This window comes from Mustela putorius, unplaced genomic scaffold (genome assembly GCF_011764305.1).
Source record: "Mustela putorius furo isolate JIRA1106 unplaced genomic scaffold, ASM1176430v1.1 tig00003845_pilon_pilon_pilon, whole genome shotgun sequence".
Taxonomy (NCBI): Eukaryota; Metazoa; Chordata; class Mammalia; order Carnivora; family Mustelidae; genus Mustela; species Mustela putorius.
Genome location: NW_025421998.1, coordinates 88,817,633 through 88,841,006, shown reverse-complemented (window position 1 = coordinate 88,841,006; position 23,374 = coordinate 88,817,633). Strand labels below are relative to the sequence as shown.

The window sequence follows — 23,374 nt, the reverse complement described above, 5'->3', positions numbered from 1 at the left end:
AAACAAGATCTCTTATCGGGAAGTTGGGTTTAAAAATAGGATGAAGAAAAACAAGAACCGTTTTTATGGAGGGGGAGGAAGTTGATGTTACTGCGTGTTTAGGAGCACTGAAGACCTACAGAGAATGAAAAAGAAGTGTGGTTGAGTCTATAATGAGTTTAAATTTACTTACTTTACGTTGATAATCACAGTACTACTCTGAGAAATTAACTGGACAGCCAAATAATCAAGTTTGGATTTGTAATCTTGCTATTGTTTTTTTTCTTTTACATACATGGTATACATGATACAATATTTTGCAACTTAAAACAATTTAATAATATATTTGATGATTTTCTAAATCAGTTCATCAAGACATAATTTATTCTTATCATCTACTGCACAGAAGCCCTCAGTTTATTTAACCATTTTCCTTTCGACAGACATTTGGGTTTCTCCTAGTTTTTCTCTGTTGCAAATAGTGCTACAACTCTGTTGCATACAGTTCCTTCTTGTGCACGCCTTTTATAGGGTAGATAACTGGGAAGTGGCATAGTGTACGTTCATTTAAAGATTCTGTCCCATCACCCTTCATAGTAGTCACTCTAGATGTTTTGAAGTGAGAATTCTCCATGCTCTGTCACTTCAAATAACCAAGTCACATTAGCATACATTAAGACAGCCCCCTGCTAACTGACAGGACCAGAGAAAATATTTAATTTTCTATATCTTGTATAGCAGTGGTTTCTACTATTTTAAGAAGGTGGATCCTTTTAAAATATTAAGAAGGGGGCCTGGGTGGCACAGTCGGTTAAGAATCCGACTCTTCGTTTCGCCCCAGGTCATGATTGCAGGGTCATGAGGTCGAGCCTCACATCAGGCTCTTTGCTCAGTGTGAAGCCTGCTTGAGATTCTCTCCCCCTCTCACTCACACTCTCTCTCTTTCTCTCTCTAAAATAAATAGATCTTTAAAAAAGTTAAAAAACCAAAATATCAAGAAACATTAAGGTATCATGATAACTGCTTATATTTTTGTTATTTACTAATAAAATGTTTTATAAAATGTCTATAAATTCAACAATACATAAAAGGGTATCTGTCTTTTAAACCACTGCATTTCTATGTATTTGAAGAACAGTTTCTCTCATGCCTGAAACGGGTACTTATCAGACCACAGAAAGTACGGGCGTGGATATCAATCTGGGAATCTCTTCCAGTACCTTCACCACTAGAGAACCACAGGTGTACAAGAGATGACAAGAGCGCCACAGAACTGACTCTGAATTGTCACCTTCAAAGCCTTTTGTTTTTCAACATCCCTCATGCTAGTGAGCACACCCACACACAGACACACATGCAGACCCACAGGTTAAGTGAAGAAAGCCACAGAGAAAATAAAAGGCTCAAAGCACTAAAATGAGGCCTATTTATTAAAGACTTTTTTTTTTTTTTAAAGAAGGAATGTTTCACGAATTTGCAGGTTATCGTTGGGCAGGGGCCATACTAATCTTTCCTGGATTGCCACAATTTCAGTGTCGGTGCTACTGAAGCCAGCACTGCTTACAAAAGACTTAAAGAGGTCCCCATGCAGATCAGTGTCCCGAGTCTTTCTGCCTTCCTTGTCTGTGCCACATTCCCGTATTTTAAAAAGAGAACACTGCACCTAAAATTCCAACAGACTGAATAAATTCACTACCAGAGACCCTACCAATAGTTCACCATTTGCAAATTCACAACAACCTGTGGGCTGGTAGGGTTGGCTGAACTCTCAGATCGGCTCTCCTCTCCCTGCAACCCATACTATTTCCCACTTTCACACTTTCATATAAGGAGTTGTCTGAGAGAAGGTGGTGTTGGTTGAGGTGGGGAGATTCCAGGATGTAACTGAGACACTCAACCACAAACATGATCCTGTCCACAGCATTCTGCAGCTCTCCATTCCTCACAGTGGCCAGATTCAGGAGAAGGCCTTAAGGAAAAATGATTTCTTTTTCTTCTTCTTCTTTTTTTAAAGAAAAACTTCTTAGTCAATTGCTTTCATCTGATTTCCCTCACTCTTGGTTCTATGTCATTGTCTTAACCTGTGTCTTAATATGGGATCCAACTTAAAGAGTTAAAACCTCTTGTGGGTTACAGATGGATTCAACTATTAGGAGGCAAAATGATGCATACATACTTTCATTATTCTTTTCCATGTACCAAAAACCCTGGTGACTTTCTTTCATAATATGACTTGTAAGCAGAATATCCAAACATATCCCATCAGCTCTGTGAATTGCTCAAAAGCTCTTAGCAAACTCTCAGGCAATGCTGTGATTAGGAGGGAAAATCCAACCTACTGAAACAAGTCCTATTTGCCCCAGAGATTTACTGTATGTTCTAAAATTAAAAGAAGTTTATAGCAACATTCCAGGCTCTTAGATATCATTTTGTTTATATGTGGTGTCTGCAGAATGTTGTGGTTTCATTTAATGAACATAAAGTCCAATTCTGAATGTTTCCCCCTTGAATTCCTTAAAGAAAGGCATTAAAAATGACAATGGAGAAAAAAATCAATAAAAGAAATTTTTAAGGCAGAATAAGTTTAGAAATGGGTTAATAGCTAATAGTCAACTGGTCTGCTAGTAATCAAATTGAACAGAATGAAAGAAAAGTTCCTTTGATTTAGAGTACATATATATTTTAAAATATTGTTATCATTTATTATATATTTATATATTATTTATTTTATATATCTATATAATTATATGGGGTTTTTGGTAGGGAAAGAAGGTAAAAATAAGCTGTCATCATATAATTCACTGCTGTATCAATGGTGTGCCTCTGGCCAGGGTGAAGGCATATAGTCTTACTCTGAAAATTACTCTGAAGAAATTTACCCAGGAAGAGAGGTATGTTCTATTTCAATTATTCCCTTTCTCCACCCCGAACCTTTTCCCTAACACCTTTATGAGAATTACTACAGTTTGCATAGCAATAGTAAGTTTTAGATCCCAACAGTAAGACACTGTGTGCTGACATCCTCCAGGGCTCTGATACATGTCATCGCTGCCAGCTGTCACCCTCCGCCTTCCACATGTTTCATACAATGGTGACATTCCATAGTCACATGAGTTTTATAACCACAGACCACGGTGCAAAAACATGTCATGTGCCATGGAGCGGAGTAGAAAACAGCATCAGACAGTGAAAGACGCACACCCCTCCACCTTGCCTTCCTCTGGGTTATTTTAATTATTATTATTAATTATTGTTTAATTATTATTGTCAATTATTACTCTCCTACTTTTTTTTTTTTTTTTGGTAGTTTCACTCCCAAGGTATGCATGCCTCAACAATTTATTTTATTTTTTATTTTTTTTTAGAAGATTTTATTTATTTATTTGACAGAGAGAGATGACAAGTAGGCAGAGAGGCAGGCAGAGAGAGAAGGAAGCAGGCTCCCCGCTGAGCAGAGAACCCGACGTGGGGCTCGATCCCAGGACCCTGGGATCACGACCTGAGCCAAAGGCAGAGGCTTTAACCAACTGAGCCACCCAGGCGCCCCAACAATTTATTTTTTAGTTTTACCTTCTTAGAACTTTATGTAATTATACTGTATACATTCTACGGTTAGTTTCTTTCTTTCTTTCTTTCTTTTTTTAAGATTTTTATTTATTTATTTGACAGAAACAGACACAGCGAGAGAGGGTACGGAAGCAGGGGGAATGGGAGAGGGAGAAGCAGGCTTCTGACTGAACAGGGAGCTGGATGGGGGGCTCCATCCCAGGAGACTGGGATCACGACCTGAGCTGAAGGTAGACGCTTAACAACTGAGCCACCCAGGTGCCCTCTATGGTTAGTTTTTCACAAAACGATGTGTTTCCGAGATTCATCTATGTTTATGTGAACAGCTGTAGTTTAGAATGATAGACGAGGCACAGGGTTTTGCAAACATTTCTTGAGGCTGGAATTTCTATCTAAACTCTTTATTTAACTGGTACTATTTTCTTTTTGAAAGTTCATAGATGACTCCTGGGGCAAATAATACATTATATATTAATAAAATAATTTAAAAAAGAAGTCCATAGATGGTTAGTGATATTCAGCAGAACTAAATGAACAGAATCTGGATTTTCTTTCTTTTCTTTTTTTTTTTTTGACAGTTTTATTTTATTTTATTTTATTTTTTCTTATTTAATAAACATATATTTTTATCCCCAGGGGTACAGGTCTGTGAATCACCAGGTTTACACACTTCACAGCACTCACCAAATCACATACCCTCCCCAATGTCCATAATCCCACCCCCTTCTCCCAAACCCCCTCCCCCCAGCAACCCTCAGTTTGTTTTGTGAGATTAAGAGTCACTTATGGTTTGTCTCCCTCCCAATCCCATCTTGTTTCATTTATTCTTCTACCCACTTAAGCCTCCATGTTGCATCACCACTTCCTCATATCAGGGAGATCATATGATAGTTGTCTTTCTCTGCTTGACTTATTTTGCTAAGCATGATACGCTCTAGTTCCATCCATGTTGTTGCAAATGGCAAGATTTCATTTCTTTTGATGGCTGCATAGTATTCCATTGTGTATATATACCACATCTTCTTGATCCATTCATCTGTTGATGGACATCTAGGTTCTTTCCATAGTTTGGCTATTGTGGACATTGCTGCTATAAACATTCGGGTGCATGTGCCCCTTTGGATCACTACATTTGTATCTTTAGGGTAAATACCCAATAGTGCAATTGCTGGGTCATAGGGCAGTTCTATTTTCAACATTTTGAGGAACCTCCATGCTGTTTTCCAGAGTGGCTGCACCAGCTTGCATTCTCACCAACAGTGTAGGAGGGTTCCCCTTTCTCCGCATCCTCGCCAGCATCTGTCATTTCCTGACTTGTTGATTTTAGCCATTCTGACTGGTGTGAGGTGATATCTCATTGTGGTTTTGATTTGTATTTCCCTGATGCCGAGTGATATGGAGCACTTTTTCATGTGTCTGTTGGCCATCTGGATGTCTTCTTTGCAGAAATGTCTGTTCATGTCTTCTGCCCATTTCTTGATTGGATTATTTGTTCTTTGGGTGTTGAGTTTGCTAAGTTCTTTATAGATTCTGGACACTAGTCCTTTATCTGATATGTCGTTTGCAAATATCTTCTCCCATTCTGTCAGTTGTCTTTTGATTTTGTTAACTGTTTCCTTTGCTGTGCAAAAGCTTTTGATCTTGATGAAATCCCAATAGTTCATTTTTGCCCTTGCTTCCCTTGCCTTTTGCGTTGTTCCTAGGAAGATGTTGCTGCGGCAGAGGTCGAAGAGGTTGCTGCCCGTGTTCTCCTCAAGGATTTTGATGGATTCCTTTCGCACATTGAGGTCCTTCATCCATTTTGAGTCTATTTTTGTGTGTGGTGTAAGGAAATGGTCCAATTTCATTTTTCTGCATGTGGCTGTCCAATTTTCCCAGCACCATTTATTGAAAAGGCTGTCTTTTTTCCATTGGACATTCTTTCCTGCTTTGTCGAAGATTAGTTGACCATAGATTTGAGGGTCTATTTCTGGGCTCTCTATTCTGTTCCATTGATCTATGTGTCTGTTTTTGTGCCAGTACCATGCTGTCTTGATGATGACAGCTTTGTAATAGAGCTTGAAGTCCGGAATTGTGATGCCACCAACGTTGGCTTTCTTTTTCAATATCCCTTTGGCTATTCGAGGTCTTTTCTGGTTCCATATGAATTTTAGAATTATTTGTTCCATTTCTTTGAAAAAGATGGATGGTACTTTGATAGGAATTGCATTAAATGTGTAGATTGCTTTAGGTAGCATAGACATTTTCACAATATTTATTCTTCCAATCCAGGAGCATGGAACATTTTTCCATTTCTTTGTGTCTTCCTCAATTTCTTTCATGAGTACTTTATAGTTTTCTGAGTATAGATTCTGTGTCTCTTTGGTTAGGTTTATTCCTAGGTATGTTATGGTTTTGGATGCAATTGTAAATGGGATTGACTCCTTAATATCTCTTTCTTCTGTCTTGCTGTTGGTGTAGAGAAATGCAACTGATTTCTGTGCATTGATTTTATATCCTGACACTTTACTGAATTCCTGTATAAGTTCTAGCAGTTTTGGAGTGCAGTCTTTTGGGTTTTCCACATATAGTATCATATCATCTGCGAAGAGTGATAATTTGACTTCTTCTTTGCCGATTTGGATGCCTTTAATTTCCTTTTGTTGTCTGATTGCTGAGGCTAGGACCTCTAGTACGATGTTGAATAGCAGTGGTGATAATGGACATCCCTGTCGTGTTCCTGACCTTAGCGGAAAAGCTTTCAGTTTTTCTCCATTGAGAATGATATTTGCGGTGGGTTTTTCATAGATGGCTTTGATGATATTGAGGTATGTGCCCTCTATCCCTACACTTTGAAGAGTTTTGATCAGGAAGGGATGTTGTACTTTGTCAAATGCTTTTTCAGCATCTATTGAGAGTATCATATGGTTCTTGTTCTTTCTTTTATTGATGTGTTGTATCACATTGACTGATTTGCGGATGTTGAACCAACCTTGCAGCCCTGGAATAAATCCCACTTGGTCGTGGTGAATAATCTTTTTAATGTACTGTTGAATCCTATTGGCTAGTATTTTGTTGAGTATTTTCGCATCTGTGTTCATCAAGGATATCGGTCTATAGCTCTCTTTTTTTGGTGGGATCCTTGTCTGGTTTTGGGATCAAGGTGATGCTGGCCTCATAAAATGAGTTTGGAAGTTTTCCTTCCATTTCTATTTTTTGGAACAGTTTCAGGAGAATAGGAATTAGTTCTTCTTTAAATGTTTGGTAGAATTCCCCCGGGAAGCCGTCTGGCCCTGGGCTTTTGTTTGTTTGGAGATTTTTAATGACTGTTTCAATCTCCTTACTGGTTATGGGTCTGTTCAGGCTTTCTATTTCTTTCTGGTTCAGTTGTGGTAGTTTATATGTTTCTAGGAATGCATCCATTTCTTCCAGATTGTCAAATTTATTGCTGTAGAGTTGCTCATAGTATGTTCTTATAATAGTTTGTATTTCTTTGGTGTTAGTTGTGATCTCTCCTCTTTCATTCATGATTTTATTTATTTGGGTCCTTTCTCTTTTCTTTTTGATAAGTCGGGCCAGGGGTTTATCAATTTTATTAATTCTTTCAAAGAACCAGCTCCTAGTTTCGTTGATTTGTTCTATTGTTTTTTTGGTTTCTATTTCATTGATTTCTGCTCTGATCTTTATGATTTCTCTTCTCCTGCTGGGCTTAGGGTTTCTTTCTTGTTCTTTCTCCAGCTCCTTTAGGATTTTCTTTCTTAATGAATTACTATTTTTTTAAAAAAGATTTATTTATTTGAGAGAGAGTGAGATAGAGAGTGGGGGGCAAGGTGGTAGGGGCAGAGGGAGGGAATGCCAAGTTGAGGGGGGAGCCTGACTCGGGGCTCGATCTCAGGACCCCAACATGATGACCTGAGCTGAAATCAACAGTCTGATGCTTAATGGACCCAGCCACCCAGGCATCTCCACTGAACTGCTATTTTTATCACAGTTATTTTTGAAAGGAACAAGGCATCTGTCAAACCTATTTAGTACAGATTTTGGAGGAATAATTCCATGACAGTTTCCTGAGATTAAACGAAAATCTATTTTGCCACAGACAGGACTACATTTGCATCCCTCCCGCTATCCCGCCCCGTTAAAACAATAAGCTTGGTCAGATCCAAACAGGTCACCGTTTCATTTATAAACGTTTGGAAAGTGTAGGTATGGAAAGAGCAGGTTGATGATGGAGAAGATCTACTTTGCTCCTCACTTGGTTACTAATGTTGAACCTTGGTCAAAATGAATGAAAAGGAGTGAGAGAAATGTTTAAGTGGCCAATAAGAGAATTAAAATAATCAAACTTTTTTATTTTTTAAAAGATTTTATTTATTTATTTGACAGAGATCACAAGTAGGCAGAGAGGCAGGCAGAGAGAGAGAGAGGAGGAAAGAGGCTCCCTGCTGAGCAGAGAGCCCGATGCGGGGCTCAATCCCAGGACCCTGAGATCATGACCTGAGCTGAAGGCAGAGGCTTAACCCACTGAGCCACCCAGGCGCCCCTCAAACTTTTCTTTTCCTCTATTTTAACTCTTATCAACTAGTATAAAACATGACTAATAAGAGATAAACCCAATTCTGTGTTTTCATGAAGTATGACCTCTTCTTCATCCCCAACCTAGGATTCTTTGTTTACCAAGAAATATTAAATAATAAGAATCTTAAATAAATACAGCCATTAATAAACTTAGGCTTTTTAAAACGTCAACCAAAAGAAAAATCTGACTTGGGGCTGTTTCCTGACCGCTGTATCTATTTTTTTAAAGATCTTATTTATTTATTTGACAGAGAGAGAGAGAGAGGGAGAGAGAACACAAGTTGGGGGGGCAGCAGAGAGAGAAGCAGGTTCCCTGCTGAGCAAGGAGCCTGCTATGGGGCTCGATCCCAGGACCCTGAGATCATGACCTGGGCTGAAGGCAAACACTTAACTGACTGAGCCACCCAGGCTCCCCGCTATGTCTATTAATTAAGACAATCTAGCTTTAATGTGCACAGTAGATGTGGACAAAAAAAGCTCGGCTTTAATTTTTTTCAAATACAACATATTAAAGCAATTCAGACCCAGGTGTCTGTGACGGGCAACACTACATTTTACCAGTCCTTTCTTTTGCACTAGGTCTGCACCTGGATATATAACTGGCTCAACAACTACCCCAGAGCGGGGTGCAGGGAGACCCCCACATTCTCCCGCCAATTTGGAGCAGCCGTATCTGACCGTAGATACATATACAAGCAGGTTCTTTTCATAGCCAAAGACTCCTAGGAACAGAAATTCCCCTTTCCATCTTCGAATGTAAAAATACGAACTCATGTTAGATGAGTCTTATGCTTAGTGTCTAGAAATTCAGGTCTTAGCCCCAAATTCGAAATATCTGTGTGGTGTGGTACAAAGGGCCACCATTTCACGTGGTGGGGCTTCCAATGATGGTACCGCTGTCACGTTGGTAAGCATCTGACAAAAGGAGTAAGGCGACTGGAAAAAGGCAAACAAGATGTCCTTAAAGTAGAGATTACGAACCTGTGACTAATGAAAGGGAATCCCTGACAGGGGCAAGTGGCACTGCAGACACGCTGACGGAAATGGCGCACGGCCTGCGGACGCTGCTAACGGCTGTCACGTGTCCTGTGTCAGCGGAGAGGACTCTCCCCAGCCTCTCCAGACAGGCAGTGCTTACTGGGGGAAAATTCATGGGTAATGGATTTTCATAACAGGCCTTCTATCATCCTCTCCTCCTCCAAAAGTACCCTCTGGAGCTTTTCTGCTTCCACTCTCATTTTTCTTAATTAGAAAAAGATTGACTCTTCATTTCCTCTTGCCCGGTACTCTCTGTTGGCTCTCCTTTCCGTTGGGCGGCAGAGCCTCCCATCTTCCTCCCCCTTTCATGCTTCCTCTCTTCCTCAGAAACAGAAAGCTCCACTATACTGATAGATAGGACACCGGACCATTGTTTCCAGCACCTCTGCTGAAATGCAGGAGTGTCACTCTGGCGAGAAAGCGTATTTTCGGGTGGTGACTGCCTCCCTGACCCCAGAGGTATTGCACAAACGTACCTAACGTCCAGCTGGCGAGTAGCTCCCCTCCAAGTGCTAGAACTGCAGTTTTGTTTACAAGGGGTAGCAAATAGAAAGACAAACCTTGAGTGGAGACAGGAAATGGAAAATGATGGGCCAAATCCTGGATGTTTGGCTCTTTGGGAAGAACATTTATTCTTGCAGAGGACTTGGGAGCCAACCATCGCTAATGGGTCCAACCTCCCTACTGTTGGGAAAAGAAGTCAAGGAGTTTGCTCTGTGCTTGGTAGATCATCTTCCTAAGTCAACAGAAACCTTACCTAACACTGGCCCTGCTCACTGCAGAGGGAAAAAAGCAAATACCTATTTGTTTTGACTTGGTTAAGTGCCAGCCTGACCAAACCAAACCACATAAAAACCTTCCACGCTTAAAGACTCCCTTTGAGTTAAGAGAAGACCCCTATAAAAACGAAAACATTTTAACAGAGCAATATTAATAATGAAGCACCTTCATTTGTGTGGGTTAATTGAATTACAATCACCAACAGCTTAAGAATCAGACAGCCAGGGTTCCGAGGGAGGGAAACACAGGCATTAGAGACACTCTGGAACAGTACTTAAAATTACTCGAGGGTATCTGTCACACACCAGCAGGTTTCAATCCCAACAACAGATTATTAACCAATAAGGCTTATGCTGTCTCTCAGCTAGATACTAAAGCAATCACTAGTTCCTCGAAACTGTTACCTGGTATACAAGGCACTGCTTTCAGTTGGGGAGATAACTGACTTTACCCTAAAGATATCCTATTCTCTAACTACAAACTACAATGTTACAGCACTGGCATTGGCTTGTAGGTTTCTAATCTTGTATACATTCCTCTCCCCAATCAAACTGGTGATCCATGTGAGACCTAAACTTTGAGGGGAGGACAGTTAAATTTGGGTGGGACATCAGGGTGGGGAGCTGTGGGCAGCAAAAGGGGCTGCCTGAGGGGTCTAGATTCTGAGGATGATGTGGTGATTCTGGGCCAGATGGGAAGGTAGGGTGTTAATTTGTGGTCGTGGGAAATTGCAGATGGACCCTCGGGTGGCCAGAATTAGGATGTCCATTCAACAGATACTTATTGATCATCTACTCTGTTGAAGCCACTGAGAAGGAAACCAAGATGAATTAAACTCCTGAAAGGACTTTCTACTCTGGTAGAGAAGCAAAGACATCTGTAAAAATGCAAGAGCAGATAGAATGTGGAAATATCATAGGAGACTTACTGATACAGTGATGTAGAGTTTAGAGGAAGAAGGAGGCATTGCTGGCTGAGGGATGAGAGAAGGCTTCATGGAGGAAGTGGTGTTTGAGCTGGATCCTTTGGGACTGGGGGTGGCAGGGGACGGAAGAGGCCCCACCCACATACAGAGAGCTCAAATGGTGAGGTTGCGGAGTCAGGAAATATGGACATGGAAAAGCAAACAGTTGAGTCTGGCTGGGGCTTGGAGTGCATGAAGGGCATTAGTGAAGGTCCAGTTGTGCTTGGCAGACACAGAAGACAGCTCCTCATTAACCACAAGAGTAACCAAACAGTTTACAAAGCTTAAGGAGAGAGGCTCCTTCCGTGGCAGAGGCCCCAGGGCAGCACACAGGAGGGTTTTCTAGTTTCAGTCTCCACTCTGGGTATTTCATTCACACTGCACTTTTCCCAGGAGATAAAGGGCCAGCTCCCCACATCAGAGGTGCAAGACAAGTAGACTGACCATCACTGACAATGCACTGTAAAGGATTTTTCAGGAGCCCTAAGTTGGGACTTCCCAGTTTTTAGAACAGCATTTCTGTCCTCTCTTATTTTTGTCACCTTCTCCACTGTCTTGTACTCACTTTGCCCACAGAGTTAAATCAGATTTTTCACAGATTCTGCTTAGAAATCAGGTCCTAGGTAAAAAAAAATCCACAGATGTGGCGAGGCGATATTAGGACCATGGAATGATTCAACGAGAAGGTATTTCGGAGGTTATTTTCAACCCAAGCTCCACATTTTATACATGCAACCTAGGGTCTAAGAGGCGAAGTGATTGATACAAGTAATTACAAAGTCAGGACCAGATGCAAGTCTATATAGTTCCCATCCTTGTTGTCTTTCTCACCTATGACATGACACTGTATGGGCTTTCTTAGGGCACTCTGTAGATCAGCAAATAGCTCCGTCCTGTAAGCCAGGGACTGGCAAACTATGGCCCAAGGACCAAATCAGCCCACATCCTGTTTTTGTAAATAGTTTTACTGGAATGTAGCCATGCCCATATTGTCTGTGGCTGCTTTCACACTTCAATACCAGAGCTGAGTAATTATAACAGAGGGCATATTTGCCACAAATTTGAAAATGTATACTATCTAGTCCTTCAGAGGAAAAGTGTACTGATCCCGGATCTAACCCAAGGGTCTCAAAAAAATTTTACAGTGCACTCATATCAGTTAAAAAATTAAGCAAACACACACACACACAAACACGCGTGCGTGCACGCACTGGTTTATTTATAGTGCTATCATAAATGTTTTATAGATCTATAAAACAAACAGAGGGGCGACTGAGTGGCTCACTTGGTTAAGTGTTTGACTTCAGTGCAGGCCATGATCTGGTATTCCTGGGTCGAGCCTGACATTGGGCTCCCCGCTGAGCGGGGAGCCTGCTTCTCCCTCACCCTCTGCCCCTCCCCTTGCTTGTGCTCTCTCTAAAACAAATAAATAAAACATTTTAAAAAAAGAAAAGTAGATTCAAACGGAAAGAACATATTATTGGCTTGGCATATGGAAGCATGATATGAATAGATTCGACCTCCCCACCAAGCATGCGGTTTGATGAAAGTAGCTGAGAAGATTGACGTCGTCCTGATGTCAACCAGTTGTTCATCTGAAGTAATCCAAAGGTGTTTTTGTTTTACATCTTTAGGAAACAGCTTCAAATCTACTGAAATGCTTCACTTGGGACATTTTTAAAAGATTAGAAAATGTTTCCAAGGTAGGTATGAAGCTCTGATCACACTGCTTGGTTACACCTCTGATTCTTCTCAACAACAAAATCACAGACAATGGGGTCATTTTTCAGAAGACCTCTCAGTGGCAGGAGTTTCTTCTGAAAAGCAGTTACACTCCCCCTTTCTGTTGGAAATTCGCCTTCACCGAAAGGAACAAGTGAAGTGTGTGGCTGAGGAAGTGAGGGCTCACATGCATTCCCCACATCTGGGACAGCTCTGCCACGTTCTCGCTGTCTTTTGGGCTCACAGGATCAGTATTACCTTCCACCCGAAGCTTCTGCAAAAATTCTCTTTTTTTTTTGAAGTCAACTCTACCCCCAATGCAGTGCTCAAACTCACGACCCGGAGTTCAAGAGTTACACGCTCTACAGACAGAGCCAACCGGCCGTCCCTGTAGAAATTCTTTTAAGTCCAGAATTCCAAGTCCATTTTCTGAAGGTTTGTTTCATTTAAACTAGATAAGCTAGGTCACCTGCAAATCCACTTATCCAGTTACAAGTCAGCTGCAAGGAGTCCCAGGGTGCGAAGCGGCAGGGGCTGGAAGCGGCAGGGGCTGTCCTGCTGGCAGGGGCTGTCGTCCCCTCTGGGCGTGGGAACCCCTGCTCTTCCCTCAGGACCAGTCACATGCGGTTGGAAAGACGGACGAGTGAAGGTGCCAGGACCAGAAAGCATAATCACTATTAGTCAAGCTTCATTTCCTGTGCTTTTAACTTCATCTCATCCTCTCTTGCCTTCTTTCCTTTGATCAAGCTTCTACTCAGAATGCCCTTTCCTCCTTTCCGTTTATACCTGGAGCGATCTTCTCTATCCCTCAGGCCCAGCTCAAAGGCTACACTTTTCTGTGAAGTCTTACCAGCCATAATGGAAGTCAACTGGAAGGGACTCTGGGCCTCCTGTGAAATCTCTGATGTCATTTCAGACATTTGTCACAGATTGCCTTGAAGTTATTTGTGTATCATCTTCACTCCCATGTCATGTTTGTGGAAAGCAAGAGTTACATTTTATACACATTTTTAGCCCTCCTCCTAATGTGCCTTGCATAAAATAGGTATTTAATAAGGTTGGGTTTTTTTTTTGTTGTTGTTATTGTAATTGAATTCAAGAAAGGCATATGGCATAAAGCCCTGAGCAAGGGCAATTACGGAGGCTAATTAACAATGATGAAGCCCAGTTCAGTTCCTTGCAATGTGAGGTGAATTGCCCAAGTTCACATGGATTTCTCTGAATCAGCCATGGAAAGGGCAGCTAGGCCAACATGGAGTCATTCAAAAGTTCTAGAGTCAAATACAGGACAGCAGTGCCCAAAAGGACAGATCAATGAAATGTGACTCAGTTTCATGACCAAGAAAAGACCAATTAATTCTCTACTAGGCTCCAGAGTATTTACAAAAAAATCAGTGTTATTAAAGTTTTATCAGAGGGAGAAGACTACTCCAAAGCTTCTTCCAAAGGTGCACTTTTTTTTTTTTTTTAACAATAAAAGCACACACAGTGGAGTCATTTTCCGAAGGCATATTCAGAAGCTTTGTGGGTTGCCAAGGGCAGACGCTCCATACTGGCTTGTGAATATGTCAGCAAAACCTGGCCATGCCTGCTGCCATTGTTGCACGGCCCATAGGGTTTGTTCTCTGATCATGATTTCTAGGAGCTGAAAACTGATCATTCATTGAGGGAAGAAATAATCTCTCAGGTTTAAGCTTCAATACTATGAAGTGATGAAATAGAGCTATATTAAACCAACTTAGGAGTGATAGTGACAGCCCCAAATCTATGGAGACAGAAGAGGGTTAGCAAAAAGTACAGGAAGTACAAGTTCAACTATTAACATTTCTCTCAATTCCTTTTCACTGGAAGTTGTAAGCAATCACCAGTCAAAGCCTTCTTGCCAATGTCTGCCTGGGTAGATACCCACAGAATTTTGCTCTTTGGTCCACAATGCAAAAGTTTTAATACATTTATTGCAAATCTGTTTCTCATTTGTATACTACTTTCTCTGTAGGTGGCATTATGTTGCAACTACATACAGAAAGTCCCCCTGAGATAGAGCTGGAAAATGTGTTTTCCTAGTTAAGAAGAACCAAATGGTTATGGACAGGAAAGATATTTGACTTTTGAACCTAGTCAATAATCAGGGGCTAAAGTCAAACTGAGTCAACTGGTGTTTTCCAGGTTGACTGGGGACCCTGGCTTGCTTTTAGAGCTTGTGTGTGAGTGTGTGCGTGTGCACACCTGCCACTGGCCTATCTCCATTCCTGTCAGATGACTGGCCTTGGCTTGGTTCATGAACAGAGCAGATGTTCTGTATTTTCCTGCTACTCGAGGGTATGTGTTTCCCTCATTATCCCCTTTGTATCATCTTTCCTTGTAATGCCTTATATTCCTCTATATTCTCTCTTCACACTACCAAGCCTAGTGTTGGTTTTCACCTTTTGCAATGTCTGTGGAAAGCAAAAATAATTCAGTATAAGTAGGTGACCCAAGCAAGTTTGATTTAGCTGTTCCTTTAGAAATATTTTCAAGTGCTCTTGAAAAAATATTTTCAAGTGCCAAATTGAAAATGATTCTGCCATTTTTTGGCAATTTGATAGGATAAGCCCAAAATAGCTCATTCCACTGTATCATGGGCTGTCTTGTCCCTTTTACATTTAGTATCAGAATTAGGCTTTTTAAATCAATTTAATAAGAGACCTAAAAGAACAATTCAATTTGGTTATTAAAGATCTCAGAATAAAATACTGATTATTTTTGATCCAGACATTAGTAGCCATGACCTCAAAATGACATTGTATTACAGACTTGTGCTCTCTAGAGTTACACTTTGAAACAAAGTGCCCATTGGCCCTTTGTAGACTCCGTTTTATTTGACCTCACAGAGGCCTTTGACACTGCTGGCCATAGCTTCCTCTTTGAAGCTCTCCATTTATTTTGTAGTTTCTTTTGTGTCTTCCATTGGGTGTCTTCCTTGGCTCTATTCTTTTCTTGCTCAACATACTTGCCCAGGCCAATTTCATCTATACTAATAACTTGTTAGTCAGTTTTAAGGTGATGATTTTCTAATTTATCTTCCTTGCTCAGCTGCTCTTCTGAATTTCTAAATGACCTTTCTTCCTTGGTAATTAAATTTCCAGTAAAGAAGTTGCGAGCAATGAGTTATTCTGGACATTAATCTGTGACTCTTTCAAAGTTCAAAACTTCTCCCCATGCAGGTCCTGCACTTCCAGATCCTATTTATGAAGATGGATGGTTTCAAAGAATTTTTTAAAATTCCCCAGTCATATTGTTCTATCTTTGCCACAGGTGGCAATTACACAATTTCAGGATGTAAAACTGACTTACTATTCAAAGAAACGCCAAATAAAGAAGCATTTATTAACTAAATTAGATATCAAGGAATGAATAATCTCCATAAAAACAGAGAAAAAAATTAAGATTATAACTTCACTATTTGACATTGGAAAAGATACACTGTTTTTTGAATTTCACTTCTTGCATGCAGGAGAAATGAAGTGTAGACAATAACCATGTGTCTAGGAGTTGATTTTGGTTGAAAGCACAATTCCCTACTGTTAGGCTTAAAACAACTGAACTGAACCTCCCAATCTGAGAGGAAACCTGTCTGACCTGTTTCATATATATACTGTATTTTCTTTAAAGGCTTCAAAACATCAGAAAGAAAAGGAGCCTGGTTCTGCCATCTGGGGGCTGGATGACACAACAGAGGATACATTCAGAACACTGGTTCTCAGCCTTGGCTATGCATTAGAATCACCTGGGGGAGCTTTTAAAAATCCCTCTGCTCTGGGGCACCTGGGTGGCTCGGTCCAGTAAGCGCCCAACTCTTTATTTTGGCTCAAGTCATGATCTCATAGTTCTGGGATTGAGCCCTGCGGAGTGCAGGGCCTGATGAGATTCTCTCTCCTTTGCCTGTTGCCCCTCCCCCCGGCACTCTCTCTCAAATAAATCAACCTTCAAAAAAAAAAAAAAAAATCCCTCTGCCCAAGCTGTGCCCCAGACCAATTAAACCAGACCCGCTGGAGTTATGATCCAGGCATTAAAGCTCCCCAATTGAGCTCAGTGTACAACCAAATTGAGAAACACTGATTCATAATGAGTGACTTAGGGAGAGTTGGCGGCAGCTGCAGTTATGTGAAAAGGCAGTGTAGAGTCATTCAGAAAAGAGTCGTGGAGAGAGAAGCCATGGGCAAGTATTTAGAGATCAGAGAGGAAACGGATGGTGCCACTCGCCCTTATGATCCTAATGCTAAGTTCTCTTTGTGTATTTTTTGAATTGAGGTATATCAGTATTTATAAGCAGAAAGTAGGTGTTACTTCATATTGTGCAAATAAGTTTTTTTTTTTACACTTATTAAACACTGGTTAAATAGCCTGAGTGATATATTCCTTGTTCTCCCTGTTGACCAGATTAGACGGGGTCTGACGCCACCTTTGCTGGCTGGTGGCGGTCCCTTGGAGGAGCAGGCCTGGCAGCTGGGAGCATTTCACCTCCTCTCATGATAAAGATGTGACCTAACCCCCAATTTCCTATTTCTCCCTATCATGGGTGATCTGTGTCGGGAGAAGATCTTAAAACCCAGCTCAGGATCTGTGAGGAAACAATTCTTACAGTCTGTTACGGAATTCGAACGGTAAAAAGAGAATTCGGTCGGGAGTCAGCCCCACCACCGGGGTACCTGCCAAACCACACCTTATCCTCCTCAATCAGCAAAAATATCCTCCACCGCCTGACTCCTCTTACCTCAGCAACAGGAGCATGTTCATTCCCTTATTAGGACACTGGCAGTGGCCAGTGAGTTGCTCATGTCTGAGGCCCAGGAGAGTCTTCTAGAACATGTGCACTTCATCAAAAACCAGAAGAGGATAACAGGCACCAAGGGAGGGGACTGGAAAAATTAAATCCTCACTGTATGGGAGGAGAATCCATCTTGGTAGGCCACAATTATGGTTTTGGATTATAAAAAAAAATTTTTTTTTTTAAGGCCAAACCAAAAAAAACACAATCCTAATTTTTTTTTAATGTATTTTTTTGGAAGGGTGTTTTTGAAACTCAGAAATGCAGTCAAAGAAATTTTAAGTTGAAAGCTTCCATGGAGCTGAATATGTATCATCAGTGAGTACCTGGTCTTAACCTTTGAGAAGGGTTGTCCCAGTTCCAGAGCATGCATCTGAACCCAGAGGTGTCATTTGCTTTTTTTTTTTTTTTTTAAGCTGCAGCAAAAGAAAAGCCCTGTTCCTCATGTCTTCCTGCTTCTCTTCTCCCCTCTCTACAGGGATGCCCTCTCCCTGCTCTGACCTTCACCCTACTTTACTACCTTTCTCCTTTTCTCACATGTACCCCCATCCAAACTAGGCTTTGTCTATGGTAATAGTGAAAGCGGGAAGGGCTTCCTGTCAAAACGAGAGGTTGCCCTGTTATAATGTGTCAGCAGGACTGTCCTGTTAATCCATCCTGTTTAGTGGCTAAGCAGTTTTCAGAGCCAACTCATGAACTCAGTCAGATCTATCCAAGCAATAATGGACTACAATTCTAACTTCCTGTAATTTACAAAACACCTCCATCATGTACATGTTCTAGTGATCTTTAGAATACCAGTGAGATAAACACTATTATCTTTTCTACTTCACAGTTGAGGAAATAGTCTTGGTGGTGCCGAGCGATTGCCTTCAGAGCTAGGACATCACTAATCAATTGGGGCTTTTCTTACTGGAACTCCTTTGTCTCAAAGATGTCATAATATCGTGGTGTTCTGCTCAGATGAATTGCTCTGATGCCTGCCAGAGAGAACTGAAGTCAAGTTCCCCCAGGAACCTCTACACAATGGGTGTACAGGCCCCTGGGAGATTGTAGGAGGCCCCAGGCCCCTGGGGCTGCTGCTAACAACAAACTCTGCTAAATTTGACTCCTTGTTCAAGTTGTAGGTAACACACTTCTAAGGCTAAAAAAGCCAAACACAACAGCTATTGTCTGTTTAAAGATAAACATAACACAGGTGATTAAAAAAAAAAAAAAACAAAAAGGTGTGGGGGGGGATATACCAGACTAGCCAAACTTGACTTTGAAAGAGTGAAGCAAACAAATTGTTTAAAATGACGAGAAAGCTTATTTAATGGTGAGAACTCCCATCTGTGTGGGCCTTACTAGGTGCCAGGCAATGGGCAGGATCCATTTCACCTAACCCTTACAATAACACTCAGAAGACATGATTACTCTTGTCTTACAATCTAGATTAGTAGAGCTGACACAGAGCAATCGAATCACTTTTTCAAGATAAACACAGATTTTAGCTGCCTTCTGGCCGAGCCCAAGGTTTGGGTTCTTCGCACCACTACAACTCACCATATTCCATTCCTTTCCTCAATTCTCTGATTGTGACAAGACAGGATTTAGAAGTTAAGATATGGAGAAGTCATTTGGAGATTTTTTTTGCATATAATTGGCATAAGAAAGTCATGTGATATTAATCACAATGAAATGAGAGGAGTTGCTAGTTTTATAGGAGTCTAGGTCTTCCACTGTGGGAAGAGGCATACTCACTACCTCTTTGTAGAGCTCTGTCTCAAAGGGAGAGTTATATTTAGTGGAATTTAGTCTCCTGGGCTGGCTATTTAAGGTAAAGGGTCATGGATGATCCCAGACCCTCTGAGACCACTCCTCTCACCCCCTCCAGCCCTCTGTGCCCGGAGGAGAAGCTTGCTCATCAAGCAGGATCTGATGTCATATTACTATTGCTGCCAGAGTCTCCCACGCAGACCAGAGGTTAGAGCTGTGAGAGCACAGGCAGCAGATAACATCCGTTACATGCAAAGCTGGAGAGAGCAAGGGAACCACCAGGAGCCGCGCAGCCTGGGGCCAGGAGCCAGGGGCCAGGGCCAGTACTTATGCACATCCAGGCAGGGAAGATGTGGCCAGGTCAGGGAATCAACCTCTCTGGCCTCATTTTCATCTATATAATGGAGGTCGTGGTACTTAATTTGTAGTACTGTTTCAGGATGAAATGAACAACTATTTGAAAAGTACTCAGAGCAGTACTTGGCACATGGTACGTTCTAGATGATTGTTAACCATTTTTATTAACTTTTTTTATTTATCACTATCCTCCTCATGATATGGGATATAGGTTCTGCACTTGTATGTATCCCAAAGCATGCTGCTGTTTCCAAGCATGAAGGGGATAACTGGGCAGAAAGGTTTTTCTAACTTGAGAATCTTTAACTCCTTTTCATCACACATAGTGACATAAGAAAAGGCTCCGAAATGCAGAAGAAAGCAGGGGAGGGGTCTCATCTTCTGTTTGTATTCCCTTATTCCTCTCCTAGTGACTCACTTTTCTCTGGCTTTCTATTTTGAGGAGAGGAGGGTGGAGGGACAGAGCTGTGGCTAAAAATGTCCAATAAATGGAATGCCATTTATCTCGCATTTTCTCTGTCGCACTCATAATCCATGTCACTTCTCATTAAAATGCAGATGGAAATTTATCATCAGACAGCTTTATCTTCCCATGTCAGAAAATGCACATGTCCTCCTGGAGGAGGATATAATCCCCTTCTCTAGTCATCTTTGGGGCTGGCTTAACACCCAACCTTAGTGAAGAATTGATAGTTCAGAGCTTTACGTGTGGAGGTTAGTTCTGACTTTCAACTGGAATGGCTTTAGACCGACAGCCTATCAGTGGAGAACCCATATGTCCTCACTGCCCCAATATCCTTCAGCCAGCCGGCATTTTAATTATCCTGGGGAAACTATCCTACATATTGCTTATGAATTAAACTAGGAAATGTCATGTTAAACTATTTTAAATCTTTCAGTACTTGCTATGGATTAAATGGTGTTCTCTAAAAATGATGTCAATGACCTACATCCCTTGTACCTCAAAATGTGATCTTATGTAGAAATAAGGCCTCTACAGAGGTAATCAGGTAATGCTGAGGTCATTGGGGTGGCCTTCACCCAGTGTGACAGAAGTCCTTATAGAAGGGGGAAATTTGGATACAAAGGACATCATGGAAGGTAGACTATGTAAAGAAGACAGACTGTCATGCGAAGGTAGAGATTAGACTGATGAATCTACACACCAAAGATGGCCAGCAAACCACCCGGGGAGAGGCCTCCAAGAGTCTCCCTCACAGCCCTCGGAAGGAAACCCTGCCAGTTCTGTCAAGCCACTCAGGATATGGTAGTTTTTTATAGCAGTCCTAAGAAACTAATACAGCATTCAATTTAAGGATTGAATGATTCTAGTTCATTAGCAATTTTTTCCCCCACAATTTCCAGCATTTTCCACTGTTTATTTAGGTGAGTGGTTCATTACATTGGGCCAGTATTCCATCCGATTTCTTAAAATACCTTCTATTGCAACTTGTAAATTTATCCTCTTAAATGCTCAGTTTCTACCTCTGCTGTGTTCCTTTTGCTCTTCTGGTATCTGAGGATCTTGGTTAGGGATTTACCTGTAGCTCTGAGGGGGATTGGTGAAACCCTGGCCTTCTTGGGCTCCTCAGGCCAGCTGGGTGACTGAGCCTCGTTCCCAGGGTGGGGAGCGGGGGTGGATATTTGACATGATCTCTCTCCCAGGCCCGACATCTTCAGATCCAGGAGAGGCAGACTCGTAACACTTCCCTGGGTCAAGTCTGATGTTTAAGTAAGGTCAGAAATTTTAAAAGTGATTACAAGAGAGAGGGAGAAAGTGGAAGATAAATCTTTCCCATTATTCTAACCCCCTAGGGATCTGGCATGGTTCAATCTATGACTTCAGGACTGTTTCCGTGGGGATGAGCAGAGGCTGTACGCACTTCCTGTCTGCCCTTCACTTAGTGAGGTGAAAATGAGAGCTCCCAGTGAGGCTTGAGTCTGAGGGCCTTTTGCCCCTTTGTGATTAGGAAAGTGTTCACTACTTAGCCAATACCAGAATACCGCTGTCATGCTAGTCCTCTCTTAGATGCCCTAATTTGCCCAACTTCCGGAAACCTGCAAACTTTAAAACAGAAGTAATGGCCAGGTTTGCTGCATTCGACTCTAGGAAGTCTGTATACTCACTCTATGGGCAGACCTGTGTCTGCTCCAAAAGTATATGAAGTTCTAACCCCCAGTACCTCAGGATGTGACCTTATTTGGAAATAATACTTTTACACACACATCAAGTTAAGGTGAGGTCATTAGGGTGAGCCCTAATCTGTCTAGCCTTCTCATAAAAAAGGGTACGTTTGGACACAGACACACACAGAGGGAAGATGATGTGGAGAGAACTACGGAGAATGTTGCATGAATTCATGGAAGCACTGGGTCTATGTTGCCACGAAACAAGAAATGTCTGGGGTTACCAGAATCTGGAAGAGGCAAGGAAAGATTCTCCCACTACGGGATTCAGAGGGAACATGTTCCTGGAGATACCTTAACTTCAGACTGCTAGCCTTCAGAATTGTGACAATTAGTTACTGTTGTGCAAAGCCCCCCAGTTTGTGGTACTTTGTCATGGCAGCCCCAGGACTGTGTTTTTGTGCTTATCCAGAAGCTATCTGAGATTCATCCCTCTGGCACCAGTTCATGCTGATAATGACCACTGTCAATCACCCCCCAACCTCAAAACTTTCCTGAACACTTACTAAGTGCCAGGCACTGTGCTGACCATTTCACAAACGGTTTCCTCTTTTTGTACGTGAATAAAACTGAAAACTCAGCAAGATTAAGTAATTCTGGGCGCTTGGGTGGCTCAGTGGGTTAAGCCGCTGCCTTCGGCTCGGGTCATGATCTCAGGGTCCTGGGATCGAGTCTGGCATCGGGTTCTCTGCTCAGCAGGGGCCTGCTTCCTCCTCTCTCTCTCTGCCTGCCTCTCTGCCTACTTGTGATCTCTCTCTGTCAAATAAATAAATAAAATCTTTAAAAAAAAAATCTTAGGGGCGCCTGGGTGGCTCAGTGGGTTAAAGCCTCTGCTTTCGGCTCAGGTCATGATCCCAGGGTCCTGGGATCGAGCCCCGCGTCGGGCTCTCTGCTCAGCAGGAAGCCTGTTTCCTCCTCTCTCTCTGCCTGCCTCTCTGCCTACTTGTGATCTCTGTCTGTCAAATAAATAAATAAAATATTTTAAAAAAAAAATCTTAAAAAAAAAAAGATTAAGTAATTCTCTCAAGGGCACAGTTAATAAGAAGACACGATGAGAACTGGAATCCAAGTTTATCTGGATTGTGAAGTCAATATTCTTTGTTTATACTTGTGAGGGTCACTTAAAGACTGCTGGCATTCGAATCTCTGGCCAACAGATCCCTACATCTTACTACATCCTCCTTTATAATGTGTCCAGTTTGTGCCAAGTCGGAAAAGTAGTAATTCAGTATTTTGCCCCCAAAGTCCGCTTTTAGCAAGTTTCCTTTAACTTCAGAGTTATCCAAAGTATAGCAGTATGGGTTATCTTTTTTTTTTTTTTAAGATTTATTTATTTATTTGAGAGACAGAGAGTGAGAGCACGCATGCACCTGGGGGAGAGGCAGAGAGCAAGAACCTTCGAACAGACTCCTCACTGAGCACAGACCCCAAGGTGGGGCTTGGTTTCACCACCCATGAGATCACGATCTGAGCCAAACCAAGCGTCGGATGCTTAACCAACTGAGCCACCTAGGTGCCCCTGGGTTATCATCTTTAGGTAGTTAGTAAATGGAACAACTAAAATCTGAGATGAAGATTTCCTCTGATTCTTCTGGTGTAGATGGATGTTTTAGTGCATACAAGTCAATCATAAACCGAATTCAGCTGCCTTTTGCCCC

General features: G+C 41.7%; 1 protein-coding gene and 1 non-coding gene across 8 annotated transcripts in view; both read right to left on the bottom strand.

The window, feature by feature from the left end:
* CALD1 (caldesmon 1) overlaps positions 1-23,374 on the bottom strand; it is a 188,669-nt gene that overhangs the window by 44,938 nt on the left and 120,357 nt on the right. The window lies entirely within an intron of this gene.
* Positions 1,430-1,536, bottom strand: LOC123387107. The gene has a single exon (XR_006601465.1). It is a non-coding gene; the product is annotated as a U6 spliceosomal RNA (small nuclear RNA).